Raw genomic sequence first — 15,649 nt, 5'->3', positions numbered from 1 at the left:
TGGCAAGGATAGACACTACACAGAAGAGGAATTCACAATGGTCAATAAACGTGAAAAGGTGCTCCATCTGACTGGTAGCCAGGGAAATGCAGATTAAAATAATGAGATTTTCAAAATCCAGTGCCTGCCACATTAACTGCATTCTTAGTTGAAATGGAAAAGGAGCTTGATTTGGAGTTAACACTAGATCTCAACTCCAGAGCGTCCTTACTTTCTCACTCCGGGAATCTTTCCCGGGCTCCAAGGAATATCCCTCCTCAGTTACTCCAAACCACCTTACTTGATTTTTAGCACTTTACTACACGAACTGTTTGTTTGTTTTTTCAGATCTGTCTCCACTACTAGGCTGTCCTTGCAGGTGGGGATTCTGTCCCATGTCTCTACTCACCAGTGCCTGGCATATACATATGTCCAATAAGACTGATGAGTGAATTCATAAAACTGAAATAATCTTGGGGAGCCTGGGTGGCTCAATCAGTTGAGCGTCTGCCTTCAGCTCAGGTCACAATCCTGGAGTCCCAGGATGGACTCCCGCGTGGGACTCCCTGCTCAGCGGGGAGTCTGCTTCTCCCTCTGCCCCTCACCCTGCTTGTACTCTCTTTCTCTCTCTCTTTCAAATAAATAAAATCTTAAAAAAAAAAAACAAAAAACAAAACCTGAAATAATCCTGCCCACTTGGACAGCTCACTCACTATTGAAAGAAAGCCATCTTCTGGAACAAGCTCTGAGGACATCTCCCCCAATTCTTTTGTCTTACCATATCAATATTACTGTGCTAAATGTGTGTGGGGGAAGGATGAATATGGAAGAGTAAGAAGTTTCAAGCATATGTAGAAATCCTGTTCAGAGATCACTCATTTCTATTTGGCTAAAATTATGACTGAGAGCCTTTCTAAAAGCAGTTTGCTAAGCAATTTGATAATATATCCAAGAAGGCCAGCAGATCGTCTATCTCGATTAAGAAGATGATTTCTAATAAACAAGAAAAGTTTCAGTTAAGCAAGATGAGTAAGTTCTAGAGATTTGCTGTACAACGTCGGACAAGATAACAGTACTTATATTAGGCCCTTAAAAATCTTTTAAGAGGGGTCCCTGGGTGGCTTACTCGGTTTAGTGTCTGACTTTTGGTTTTGGCTCAGGTCAAGAGCTCATGGGTCATGAGATCGAGTCCCATGTTGAGCTCCACGCTCAGCGGGGAGTCTGCTTGAAGACTCTCTCCCTCTGCCTCTCCCCCCACTCACATGCTCTTGCTCTCTCAAATAAATAAATCTTTTTAAAAAATCTTTTAAGAGGGTAAATCTCATGTTGTGTTCCTACCACAATAAAAATTGTAATTACTTCTTAACACCTTAAAATGTTTTCAGGCATTTAGGATTACATGGATGGTGAATGGATGCCAGGAACTCATTTGGAGTTGAGAGTTCCTGATTCTTTATTTGCCTCAGAGTGGCAACTATGGAGTGGAAGAAAAATGGACAGATTAGAGCAACACTGAGGAGACAGAATTAACCCAGAATGGTCATTTAGTATGGAGACTCAGGGAAAAGTTGGAATTCAGAATGATGCCCAGAGCTCAGGCTTGAGCCACTGAGTGCTTGTTAGAGTCCTTAACGGGAGATGGGAGGAGTGTGCACAGGAGGCCCAGAGACACAGAAAACTAAAAACTAAAGTTTGAGACATGGTGGACCTGAGGGATTTGTGAGATGGGCTCAGAGGAGAGAATGCTGTTGGGTATATGGGCCCAAAGTCCCAGAGAACTCTGTGATCAGGCTGTGTACTGAGCAAGCATATGGTGAAGGAAGAACACCCACTGATGTGCAAGGATTTGTTTTTCTCTTTACAAATCTTCTATTCATTCATTAGAGCAGGTCTCTCAACAAGACTAAATTCAGTAGATTTTTTTTATCATGGTAAAATATATATAATGTAAATTTACCATTTTTACTGTTGTGCAACCATCACCACCATCCATCTTCAGATTCTTGTAATTGATATTTTTTAATTGCCTCTCTTCACAAACTATTTTGTCATTAATTTCACTAATTCAGGCTTAATTATCACAGAGGTGTTTGAAGTTATTATAACTCCTTTTATCCCTGAGTCTGAGATCACTATCACATCAAATATACAATTTTTCTAACTCGTTGTATAACAAAGAATTTGATAGTTAAACTACTGTATATATCTGTGAACGCTTAAGCAGTCTTTAGTTGAATCACGAAGGGTCAAGAAAGTTTTCCTTCATGAGGAGGGGGAGGAGGAGCCGGGGTCCGGCCATCAGGCCTGGGGGCAGAAGAGGGCAGCTGCTAATCACTACTGCACAAGCCCCTTCCTGCACGAGGTGGGACTGGCTTCTTTGTCCTCCTTCCTGTTGTTTCGGCTTCCTGTACAATTAAGCCTACCACTGAATTCATAGATGAATTTAAGGACAAACAACAAAGTTTGATCTTGAAGTTCACCAGTATTTTTTAGTTATTATCTGGATGGAAAGATCCACTATTTGTTTACTGAAATAAAAAAGGGTGGGGGTGGGGGTAAGTTTTAAAAAAGAGAGAATTAAAGCTTCTATAGGTCCTGGGAACCAAAAAGGCAAACGGATCTCTTCTACTAAAATGGTCTTTCAGTTCTCCTACCTCCTAGAAAACAGAGAGATTACTTACTCATCCATGAAAATCTACACTGATCTATAGTTAAATGATAAGTCACTGGATAAACCAGAACTCTAAATTTGCCAGAATCTTATGCTGAGATTTCAGCTACCTAAATATCTGCCTCTAGGGTAGGGAATCATTATCAGTGAATCTCATTCCTCTTTGCCAGATTTTTGCTTTCTCAGATAATCCTTGGTGGTGACCATGTCACCTAATTCTGGCCAATAAAACTTTGCTGAGTCTTCTGGAAAGGTTTTTGTTTTCCTGATAAAAGGAATAAGTAGCAGAGAACTCAGTGTTGCTCCACCTTCCTCTTTTTTCTGATTTGAATGTAGGTGTGATGTCTTGTGCTGTGGCAACCGTCTTGAAACCATGAGGTTACAAGCATAAGAACAAAAACCCAACAAGAATGGGAAAGCAGAAAATTGGAAAAAGTTTGGATCCTTAATAACATTCTTGAAATTTTCTTGTTAAATTATAAATGTCATTATGGTTTAATCCCCATGTAAAAAAAAATTCTCAGCTGTTGCTAAAAAGGTTATAAAAGGAGGGAAATGATTCCTACATTGTGTAAATATAAAAGAGATTATCAACAGTATTCACACTTGTTGTTTGCATCTACCCTAAAAAGAAGAGACCATTTTATAAATCAATCCATTTCGGTGCTTGAGAGAACTGGACTTCTAAAACCCTGAAGATCTGTCCCTCATAAAGTTAAAAACAGAACTAACTACACTACCATCCAGCAATTGCACTACTAGGTATTTACCCTAAAGATATAAAAATACAGATTCAAAGGGGTATATGCACCCCAATGTTAATAACAGCTTTATCAACAACAGCCAAACTATGGAGAGAGCCCTAATGTCCCTCGACGGATGAGGGGATAAAGAAGATGTAATGTGTGTGTATATACGGACAAAATGGAATATTACTTAGCCATCAGGAAGAATGAAATCTTCCCATTTGCAACAACGTGGATGGAGCTAGAGTGTATTACACTAAGTAAAATAAGTCAGAGAAAGATAAAAACCATATGATCTCACTCATTTGTGGAATTTAAGAAACAATGCAGATGAACCTAAGAGGAAAAAGGAGAGAGGGAAACAAGCCACAAGTGACTCTTAATGACAGAGAACAAACTGAGGGTTGATGGAGGGAGATGGGTGGGGGATGGGCTAGATGGATGATGGGTATTAAGGAGGGCACTTGTTGTGATGAGTACTGGGTATTGTATGTGAGTGATGAGTCACTGAATTCTACTCCAGAAACCAATATTGCACTGGATGTCCACTAACAAAATTTAAATAAATAAACAAACAAACAAACAAACCATTGAAGACCTGAAGAGACATCAGCATAAATTCTTGACCCCTCCCTGAACAACTCAACCAGAACTGTTTGCTCTCCTCTGCAGGTCCATCCTACCCACCCATGCCCCCAAGCTCAAAAATTGTACTAATCAGTCTCTACCCAATCTCTGCCATTTGAGTGCTGATTGTGTACTGGTCTGTTGTAAATGCTTTATAACATTTTCTCATTAAATTCATTCTTTACAATAAATAACCATAGGAAGCAGTCATCGTCATCCCAGATTTACAAGTTAAAAACAACAAATCAGGCTCCATGAGGTAATGTATATCCAATGGCACCCTCACAGCTAGTAGTAACAGGGTTAGAATTTGAAACCAGGTCTATTTTTGAAGTCTGTCTCATAGGATTTGTGAGAACTGACTTCCCAGTTTGTTTTAATGGCATTATCTGCCACTGTTCCATCAGGGCTGACTCGTCTTTGTGGAAGGCATTGTTACCTCCCACACATCCTGCCTCCAGTGTCTCTCCAATGATCCCCTCTTTTCCAGTCCCCTAGCCACCATTCTATTTTGGCTCCTGGTAACTACCAGACAGTTGATCACAGGAGCGTTCAAACTGGTCTCCCTGCCCCCAGTCTGCCCTTTCTATTGCTCCTGCTAGGACTTGCCAGAGACACAAAGCCAAATATTTCTAGAACATAGCTCCAAACCTGTGACCTGCTTATTATAGAATGTACACCCACTTCTTCACTGCCCTAAAAATGAGAAGAAAGAGGGGAATGCCCCCCCCCCGCCCACATTCACGGGACCAGGCCAGACCCTTTCCAGGACAAGGTCCTCAGGTCTGAAGAAGGATGATCAGAGGCTCTCCCTTAGTGAGATCCAGTCCCCTGCCAAGTCTTGACTTTCCAACTGGCCAGCACTTGGCCAGAGAACTCAGCCAGGAGAGGGGCAGAGAGCCACACAGAAAACTCACTGGAAATTTGAGTGTTGTTTGTACAACCACAGACCAGCCAGGTATGCACCCTCCTATCACTGGGGTCCAAGGACAGTTCCTGGGGTCCCTGAGTTCCAGGAGCTGCTCAGCAGCAAAGGGAGCCCCGCAGTCCTGGCCAGCCAGATTTTCTAGGTTCACATCGACACAGCTTCAGACTGCTGTGCTTAATACTAAGGCAGTGTTTCCAGTGGGGGGTGTCAGTTTTCAAAATTACAATTTTATATGCATAAAGTGAAATGAAGAATAACTCGCTTCTTTCATCACCAAAACTATAGAAAGTACATCCCAGTGGAACTCTCCCGGTAGTGGTTTGCAGATGTTCTGTTCTCCACTCTGCACATCAGCAATCCTTTTCAGTATGAAAGAATCTCAAAAGACTGAGGCCATTAAAGTGCCCTTCCTGGAATCTGATTCTCCTTCCGGCTCCATGTGGCACCTCATTCCCAGCCAGGCCCTCCCACCTTTCCTTTCCCACGCTCTGTACCTCTCCCCATTCCACAGAGCAGCCGCAGGGCCATTTGGAAGATCAGTGCCTCCACTCAAACTCCTCTCTGCTCCTGACTCCTGCCACTCACTGCCTCCTCCCACACATACTCTCTCTCTCTGCCCATCCCACCAGGCATCGAGGAGAATGTTCATCCCAGAGGGGTAGACCCAGACAGGCTGCAGGTCCTGTAAGACAGCACCGTACAGGGCTCGTGGGCATCCATCTACCTTCCAAGTGGATCTCTGTCCTCTCACCACCGGCACCTAGGGAGGGGTCTGAATCTTGCAGACTCAACTTCAGTCCAAAGCTACAGGTTATTATCTGAATCTGCATATCACAAGTGGGGATCCCCCAGGAAGTGGAATGAGACAGGGATTAACTTGCCAAAGTCCATCAGGGAGCGCTCTTAGGTCAGCACCTGTGGCAGGTTGAGGGGAAGAAACAGGAGAGGGAGGAGAGAGAGGGTGAGCTGTGATACAGCCCCAAGGAAGGCCTCAGCTGAGCAAGGCTGGGGGCATGGGGACTTGAGGCTGAGGCACCCTTCTGAGTCATTCCAAGTTGGGTGAGGGGACCAGGCCTGTCACCCTGGCTTGCATCTTGGGCAGCTCTCACAGCTGGCACCACCCTGGAGTTCCCTCTCTTCAACGAAATCCAGGGGGACCCCATCACCGTGGCCTCTCACAGGGCCTACACGTGCTCCGAGCCCCTCCAGGACCACAACCCTGTTTCACAGTCCAACTTCCCATGTTAGAAGGCCCAGGTGGTCCACTCCTGTAAGGGCAGTGACATACACCATGACATATTACCCGTCTCCATGTTGGCTTTCTCTCCATGAAGCAGTATATTTCAAAGGGAAGAATGTGGACTCTGGGCTGGAATCCGGACCAGAATTCTTACTTTTGTTTGGACAGCTTAGATAGCTATTTAAACTCTTTCAAACTCAAACATTCTGACCATGAAATGGAGATAAAATACCCATGCCTCAGCATTCCTGGGTGGCTCAGTCGGTTAAGCATCTGCCTTCAGCTTGGATCATGATCCCAGAGTCCTGGGATCGAGTCCCACATCGGGCTGCTTGCTCAGCAGGGAGCCTGCTTCTGCCTCTGTCTGCTACTCCCCCGTTGTGTGCATGCACTCTCTCTCTCTCTCTGATAAATCAATAAATTACAAAAGCAAATAAACAGAAAAACCTATCCATGCCTCTCTCCAAGTTGTTTATTCAGGCAGCAGACCTACCCCAAGAAGCCATGACCTACCAAACACCCTTTATGTCATTATTCCTAGCTATCCCAGCATTTCTCTCTTTAGTCAGCAACACCATTACAGAAGGGTAAACTGCAAGATGCCTCCAAGGTCACCCAGCTGTGAGGGAAATAACAGGCCCTCAAACCTAAGTACGCCTGAGGCCAACATCAAGGTCCCTCATGCTGCTTCCACACCTGGGAAGCCCCTTGGGGTGCTGACATGTTGCATTGTTCACATATCACCACAGTCCTCAAATTTCTTACCATAGCAATCAAGACCCTCTTCTGTTTGACTCCAAACCACCTTCCAACCTTTTCTCCCACAATCTCCCTCCAGCCTCATCGGTCTGTCCCCCGGGCCCAGCATTCACCACCCCATCCGCCCTCCCCTCTCCCACCCTCTGGGAAGCTGCTGTCCTCCACCACTTAAAACTAATGGCAAAACCACTTTCTCCTACTTCACATGAGCTCTTCTGTCACCTTCCTTTCCCCACATCTAGTTGTTTTAGTCTTTTTAGTCTCTCTTCTTCAGCAGATTATAAACTCCTTGAGAAAAGGGCAATCTCAGTCATCATTACACTCCTCAAAACACTGAGCAAAAGGTTTTTTACATTAATGAGTGCTCAAAATGTGTCTATTGAATTTCTTCAAAAAACAGTAATTCTATAGTCCCATAAAACCTTCTTGAAGCTAGTTTCATCCCCTTAAGAATTTTCATGATTTGGGTTTCTTTGGGTTTTTGTGGGGTTTTATTTGGTAAAATTTCTTTCTTACCTTGTGTGTGGAAGGAGTTTGCTTTGGAGAGAGTCACCTGGACCAGATATCCCACTTGGCTTTTGTATCCAGTGGCTGTGGTTCTTTCCTTGTTCATGAATTTGTGTCCCACGTCCCGACCCCAGCCACGCAAGCCGAGGATTCAGGCTGTTGGGGGCTCGGGCATACAAGCAAAGTAATAAAAGGCTGAAGGTGAGCCTCTGGTGAGTGAGCCAGAAATCAGTACCGTTCCCCTGAAGCTTGGGGAGGGGCGTTCCCTTCAGGGTCATCGGGGTCACCAAGTGACAATCATGTTCTTCAGCTTCAGCCTCATGGGCAACCATGAAATGTCAGTGTGCACCCCAGGCCCCAAGGAGAGGCAAGCCCTCTCCTCTTTAGCTGGTCCCGCAGCCATCCCCAGGCCCCAAGGAGAAGGAAATCCAACATGCGCTCTTGAGAGAGATCCTGGGAAAGTGGTGGCATGAACACTGCTCCCAGCCCCATCAGCTCACCTGAGAATGGGCGGGGAAAGGGAGAGGCAATGATGCAGCCCAGCTGCCACCTTCCCAGAACAAGGCCACTTGGGTAAGTCAACTTTAACTACCTTTTCTCTGGAAGAACATGAGGCAAGGTGCTTTGGGAAATGCAGAAGTAAATTCCACTCCACTGTCCTCAAAAAGCTTGCACCGTATCAAAGGAGACAGAGGCGCATTGACTCCCTGACTCCCCTGAGTTTCCCAGACCTGAAGACGAGGTGCACGTGCCCAGCACTGTGCTGTTGAAATGCTGGGTCACAGCAAAGGAAAAGCAGCAGCGAAAAGCTGGCTCAATCACCACCCGGATAGCCCCACTGCCCGAACAATACATTCGTTAGAGCTTCTCAGATGACATATGCAATTGGACTGTCTTAAGCCATCAGCTTTTACAGCTCAGATCAATGTGTTTCTAATTCCTAAAGAACAGATCCTGTGTGCTGGGAACCACAGCTGCACTGAGGAAAAGCTGCAGTCTATGGCAGCTTGTTTTCAGAGCAGCGTTGGCAGACGAAAGAAAGCATGCCAATTATCCGCATTTCCTATCCTAACAACAGCCTTTCCTCCTTGTGAGGCATCTGCTAGTTCCATGCAGTGCTCTCACCAAGGGAAACAGCCAGAAAGTGAATTCCTTTGTATCCACTGGGTTCTGGTGAGTTTTCCAACACAGAGAGGAACCACAGCACAGGGACACAGTGGGGTAAAGCAGTGCTGGATAGAAAGTCCTGGGTTCTTTCTCTTCTTGCCCTGCAATTGGCTGGTTTGACACAAATATAAAAAAAAAGAATATTGGAGGGAAATAAGAGAGGAGGGAGGAAGGAGAGAGAAGAGAGGAAGGGAGAAGGATACAAGCCTGATACAGTGATGTGTCAGCAACAGGATAAGAAACTCTATATTTAAGCGATCAAATGGAAAAACTGAATTGGACTTTGAAGGGAGAAGAGAACACTTAAACTACCTCCCCTAGAGCCTTTTAAAAGCTCTGGACCTGGCCCAAATTTACTTAAAATGTGGTAGGTGTTTACAAACCGTGTTTAGGTCCCTAACTGAACTCCTCATTCCCATACTGGTCCTCACCCCCCCAGGTCCAAGCTGTAATCCTAGGTACTTCCTCCTTTTCGTTGGCCAAACATAATTTATCACCAACTCCCAACTATTCAGTGTCACTAAATATTCTTTGAACCCACCTCCCACTTCATTTCCACTGCCCCTGTGTTAGTTGGGCCCCTCATAACTTCTCACCTGTATTATAGTAAAGGCCTCCAGGGACAGGGTCTGCTCACCTTTGGTGTTTGCTACCAGAACTGTGCTACAGATCCTTAATATGTTACTTCACATGATAACCACCTCAAGACACATCTGAAATGCACCACGCTTCCTCTTGTGTCTGACTTTCTTTACCTATCCTTTCACCCACATGGAATGTCATCCCCCCACCACCACACTCATCCAATGCTCAAGTCAATCATTATTTCTCCAGAGAAACATTCCCCTGACCTCCTCCGAATGAAGTGCCCTTTCAATTGCTGTAGCAACCAGTAATTGTTAGTTGCCTTGCCTTTTTTCCTTCTCCACTGTTGGCTCATTGGAAATAGAGACTATTCCTTATCCCCCTTTGCATTTGAGTTGGGCACAAGGAATTCGCTCGATAAATACTGAAGGAAAATGAGCTAAAACTATGGGAGAATGTATGGAGCTTAAATATAATGAAAAACTTCTTGTTTTACAGAAACAGTTTTAAAAATGCTTCACCTCAACCTCACATATATAAAATTGATTCAAATTGTAACCCAAACATGCAATGGAATACTATTCAGCCATAGAAAAGAAATGGAATTTTCATATATGCTACAAAATGGGTAAACCTTGAAAACATTATGCTTTGTGCAATCAGGTAGACACAGAAGAACAAATGTTGTATGATTCCATTTATATGGGGTGCCTAGAACAAGTAATAAGACAGAAAGTAGAATAGAGGTTACCTGGGGCTAGGGGAGGTAGGAAGGGAGAGTTATTGCTTAATGGGCATAGAATCTGCACTGGAGAGGATGAAAAAGTTTTGGGTATAATGGTGATGGGTTGACAACACTATGAATATATTTAACGCTATTGAATTACATGCTCACATATTATTAAAATGATAAATATTGTTATGTCTATCTTACCAAAAATAAAGAAGTATTGATACCTACTACAACATGGATGAACTTTGAAAACATTGTGCCAAGTGAAAGAAGCCAGTCACAAAAGGCCACATATTGGATAATTCCATTTATATGAAATGTCCAAAATAGACAAATGGGCAAATCCACAGAAACAGAAAGTAGACTAGGTGATTGCCAAGGACTGTGGGAAGGGAGGGAACAAGGAGTGCTGTTAATGGCTAACAGGGTTCCTTTGGAGGCTGAAAAAAATGTTCTAAAATTAGAGAGTAGTGATGGTTGCATAACTCTGTGAATATACTAAAAACCACCAAACACTTTAAAAGGATGATTTTTATGGTTCGTGAATCATATATCAATAAAACTGTTATTTAAAAAAAATTTTTTTAATTCTTAATCTACTAGAATGGATTGCAATTTGAGAATTTATATCTTTCTTTCTGAATCTTGAAGAGTATTATAAATACTCGTTGATCTAAACTGGTATAGAGCCAGGAAACAAGTAGAATTGATGGCTTTCTATGATCACTTAAAAAGTTCATGGGGCAATTAATGAAATTCAACTGACAGGATACCATTTTTACCTGACAAGTTGGAGGAAATCATAAAGTTGAATGATACACGGTGTTATCTGTGTTCTCTTCACAGTGCTCACTGGAAGACAATAAGCACTCTCAAATACTGTTGAGTAATGTCAATGAATGTCAACACTTTGGAAAGCCATTTGACAATATATAGTAAAAGGTTAAAGTAAAAAATACAGTTATCCTTTTGAGCCAGCCATTCCTCATTTGTAAATTTATCCTGGAGATATGTATTTGAATAATGAGTAAATACATATATACAAGGACGTTAACTGCAGTGCTGTTTATAATAGCCAAAATATTGTAAAGAATTTAAATACCTACCCACAAAGGACATGTTAAGTAGATTTTAGTATTTCCACACAATAAAATGTAGGTATTCAAATTGTTGAAGTCTATATACATCACAATAAACATTAAATTTTAAAAAACAAGGTATTGAATTTGTGTAAAATGAAGCTGCTGATTGTCTATCCAGTTTTCATTCTTTCCTTAATTCTTACTAAACGAACCCTGACTTTATTCTGGGCTGCAAAGCACCTGTCAAAACCCCTTATTTCCCAGTCTCCCTTGCTTCTGAAGATGGTCATGAGCCATAAGTGGAAACTGTTGGGGAAGGCCACTGACAAAACTGCTGAAGTGAAGCTAACTCAGCCAGAACAGCACACCCTTCTTATCTTTCTTTGTAATTTTGGCCTGGTACATGGATGTGATGGCTGGAGCTGCAGTAACTACTCTAGAACAAAAAGCAACTTCAAGGAAGAAGCCACACTAGACTGATGGAGCAGAATGATAATCAGGAAGCTACCATTTGTCTGCCTTCCTCCCGCCTTCCTCCGGCTCTTTATGATGGAGAACAATAAATCTCTGTCCTTTTGAAGCCACGTATTTGAGATTTCTACTACAAGCATCAAAATCTTATCCTGATACGATCCTCCCAGCATAGATGAATATTTGGTATACGTGGGATGTTGTGACAAACTATAGACATTGACTTGAAGGTCTTCGTAGAAGGGAACTGTACTTATTAGATACTCATCAGTGCTGCTTGAATGTCTACTATGTCTGTATCGACGTATCTTAGGGGCTCCCCGATTCTGTAGCTTCAGCTCTCTCCTAGACCTGCTGCTTGCTCTGCTCGCCTGCTGATGCTCTGACACACCGGTTCCACCACAGAAGCCAAGTGGCCAGCGTCTCTGGCTCCTCCCACCGCTTTAGATGAAACACCACACGGTAGGGTCTGACCTCCGCAGCTGCTAAGGGATCAGGTGATGCAACCAGGGAGAGGGGAGGGGCAATCACACCCCTGGGATGAACTTCAACTTATGGAAGGACAGGAGTAGGAGAGAGCCAACAAATACCTTTCTTCCTCATTCTGCCCCTTCGCATCTCGTCCAGGTCCAGTGCCCCACCCCCACAACGAGACTGAGAAGCCGCCTAGACGCATCGGTGAAACAGCAGCCACCACCCATGTGTATGTGAAGTAACACATTACCTTCTATGTGCTCCCCATCTTTCCCCACCTCCACCCCTCTTTCCTCGCTCTGGTCACCGTGCCATTGTGCCTCCCAACTAACCAATAGCACTTAAGCATTTCTTCAAGCTCAGTTTCCTAGGCTAAGGCAATATGCATATATTTCTTTTTCAATTAAAAAGAGAGAGAGAAAACTAGTTCATTTTTTTAGAAACCCAGCGAGCAAAACAAATGAGGGCACTGGACCCCGGCCAGTGGATTCAGAGCTATTCTATTCCATAAACTCTTTTACTGCTGCCGTTAAACCAAAAAATTAAATATAAGTCCTTTTTTCCCTAACACAACCCAACCTCCTTGTTTTTCTTAGTGCATCTTATTAGGCCTTTTACACAGTCTGGCAAGCAGTAAAAACAGAAAGTTTAAAACCACAATACATAAAAGGATTTGAATTTTTACTGAATGATTGCAAACCAAAGGGACAGATCCCAAAACCAAGGACATATGAGAACACCTGCCTGTGCTGTCCTCGCCTGACTTTGTCTGAAACTTAGAGACGGTCAAAATCCCATCATCCTGGAATCCGATATCACAGACTGCAGGATCAACATGACAGACTCCAAGGCCATGCAGTGGTTTCTATGTTGACGAGGACTCTAAAATTCACTGGCAGCCAGTATGAAAACTGCAGGCCTTGGGAGCCATGTCTTTGGAGCTAGATGACCTAAGTGAGAATCCTTATGATTGCATTTCTCAGAAGTTGGAGTAATGGCCACATTCCTTAGGCATTCTTCCTCTGTAACACAGCATCAAAGTCATGAGCTTCTGTTTCTACAACAGGGAGCCAACACTGAGACCACAGGATTATCAGCCAAACACATATAGCACTTACAGTACCCGGGTATGGAAGCCTGACCTCTAGCTCCAAGACGCCCACGTCTGAGTCTCTTCAGCAAATCGAGGTGCCCCTTCATGCAGTCGGCCATATCAGGCTGGACATATTACAATCCAGGAACAGACAGAGAGAAATTCATTTGCACAAATGTATGTTGTGCCCACACACACCAATGTCACCCTCCTCGTGTTCTCTCTGTCCCTTAGAGTCCTTCCGTGCAAAGTGAGGAGATGGCAACATACTGCAAACATTCTCACGGCTGTGCCAGGGATCAGTTGTTGTGTCTAGGCACCAAAAAGGCATTTTCAATATTCCAAGCATGCCTCCAGCAGAAACACTGCAGGCAGGTCCCAGGACTGGGCTGCCCCAGAGAAACAGAGTTGTCCACTCCAGAGGTGAAGTCAAAACTGCTGCCTGAAGAACAAATTAAGAGCTTCTACCCCCACGTTGACAGCAGCTTTATTCACAATAGCCAAAAGGTAGGAGCAACCCAGGTGTCCGTCAACAGATGAAGGGATAAACAAACGTGCTCTATCCATAGAGCAGAATATTATTCAGCTTTCAAAAGGAAGGAAATTCTGACATGTGCTACAACATGGGCGAACCTTGGAAACATATGCCACGTGAAACAAGCCAGACACAGAAGAACAAAGGCTGTAGGATTCCACTTAGAGTTACCTAGAAAAGGCAAATTCATAGAGATGGAAAATAGAACAGAGTTCACCAGGGGCTGGAAGTAGGGGGGAGATGGGGAGATATTGTTTAATGGGTATGGGATTTCTGTTTGGGGTGATGAAAATTTTCTGGAAATAGATGGTGGTGATGGCCACAAAACAATGTGAATGGACAGAATGCGACTGACTTGTACACTAACAAGTGTTAGTTGGTTAAAATGGTTAAAACGGTAAGTTTTATGTTATATAATAACACAATTAAATTTTTTTAAATCAAGATAAAAATGTCATTCTATGAATAGAAGTATTAAATATAAGCTATGCCTTTAACACATATTAGGTGTCTATTATATGCTCAATTTTGAACTAGGTCTTTTGGGGGATGCTAAGCCTCCTAAGTGGTCAATGCCCAGAAGCAGTTAACAAGAAATCAGTATGGGAAAAAACAATAAATTTATATATGTATAATAAAGTTTAAAATAATTAACAATTATGGTTACTTAAGAATCTCTTCTTTCACTTACCCCAAACTACATGGCACCCGAACCAACCTAGGTGCTCAAAAAAATGTTAGAAGTTGATACTATTAGGTCTGTTACTATTATTATTTACAGATGAGGAAACTGAGACACAGAAGTTAATAACTTGCGCAACAGTTATTATGTGGCAATGCTAATATGGTCTTGCAATATCAATGTCCGAGCTTATTTCACGAAATTACAACTACTTTGTCATAGTGTATGGAGGGCACAAAATACCCTTTATGACTGGATTAGTTAGAATACAGTTGCTACAACAAATGCCAAAATAACAGAGGCCCAGGCAGAATAGGGTATATTTCTCCCTTAAGTAGCAGGCAATGTGGAAGCAGTCCATTATTAATAATGACATCCCTTGGGAATTACTTAAAAATAAAATATTTTTAAAAATAACAATAATGATGTCTCTGTGGTGTTGGGTACACAGGCACTTTTGATCTTATTCTGCCATTCTTGGTACGTAGCTTCCATTGTGTAGTCTAAGATGGCTGCCATGGCTCCAGCCATCACGTCAACTTTCCAGCCAAGAGAAAGGCAAGAAGACTAAGTAAAGACTTTGTCTCTTTATGTCCACAACCCAGAAGTTGTACACATAACTTCTGTGCCTATCACAGAACTCAGTTGTGTAGGTACACCTAGGTATAACGGAGGTTAGCAGTCAATATGGGGCTCTCTGGCTAACAGAAGGGAGGTTGTTATGAATGGACAATGCACAGTCTTGGTGCACTCACCCTTTCTATCTAGACAAAGTCAAGGGCCCTCTGCTGGGTCAGGCCATTCGGGCATGGGGGGTGGGGGGGGGACTTCTCCTCCCCACCAGTAATTCATGCCAGCAATCCACTCTGCACTGTGCTTCTGTCCTGTGCCATCAGCCGTGGACAAACAAATGTTGCTGTTAGGAAAATCTACACTAGGAAACTGAAGGTTTGCAAGGGAGGAAAGGAGATAGTCCCTTAAATCAACTCAATCTACTCTATGCATAACATTAACTGTGGTAGGTGAGGGAAACAGGAAACTATGTGGCCTGCAGCAACTAGAACACTCAACTCAAAGGTAGCCTGGCCACAAGGGCTTCAAGAAAGCAGCATTCTTAAGGCCAGGACTGTGCCCTCTTCATTTTCGTATTCCCAGCAACCAGGATAGCATAAAGCCTACCAGAAAATAGTTAACATTTGCCTGGCACTTTACAGATGGCAAGTCTTTATCAAAATTTACCAAAACCCCAGCAAATAGTTATCATTATTGTACCCATTTCATAGATGGTGAAACTGTAGGTCAGGGAGCCAGATGAACCACTGCCCAAGAATACATGATCAGGAGAGGTCAGGGCTGGAACTCGTATAGCT

The 15,649-nt window shown here is 43.3% G+C and overlaps 1 long non-coding RNA gene across 1 annotated transcript in view; it reads right to left on the bottom strand.

Annotated features, from left to right (window-relative positions):
* Window positions 1-7,996, bottom strand: part of LOC105241542 — a 40,868-nt gene extending 32,872 nt beyond the window's left edge. The window contains exon 1 of the long non-coding RNA XR_002144413.2: window positions 7,467-7,996. This is a non-coding gene — a long non-coding RNA (uncharacterized LOC105241542). The remainder of the gene's footprint in view (window positions 1-7,466) is intronic.
* Between the last annotated feature and the right edge of the window lie 7,653 nt (window positions 7,997-15,649).

This window comes from Ailuropoda melanoleuca, chromosome 9 (assembly GCF_002007445.2).
Source record: "Ailuropoda melanoleuca isolate Jingjing chromosome 9, ASM200744v2, whole genome shotgun sequence".
Lineage (NCBI taxonomy): Eukaryota > Metazoa > Chordata > Mammalia > Carnivora > Ursidae > Ailuropoda > Ailuropoda melanoleuca.
The sequence above is the reverse complement of the archived record's forward strand: the minus strand, read 5'-3'. Positions and strand labels throughout refer to the sequence as shown.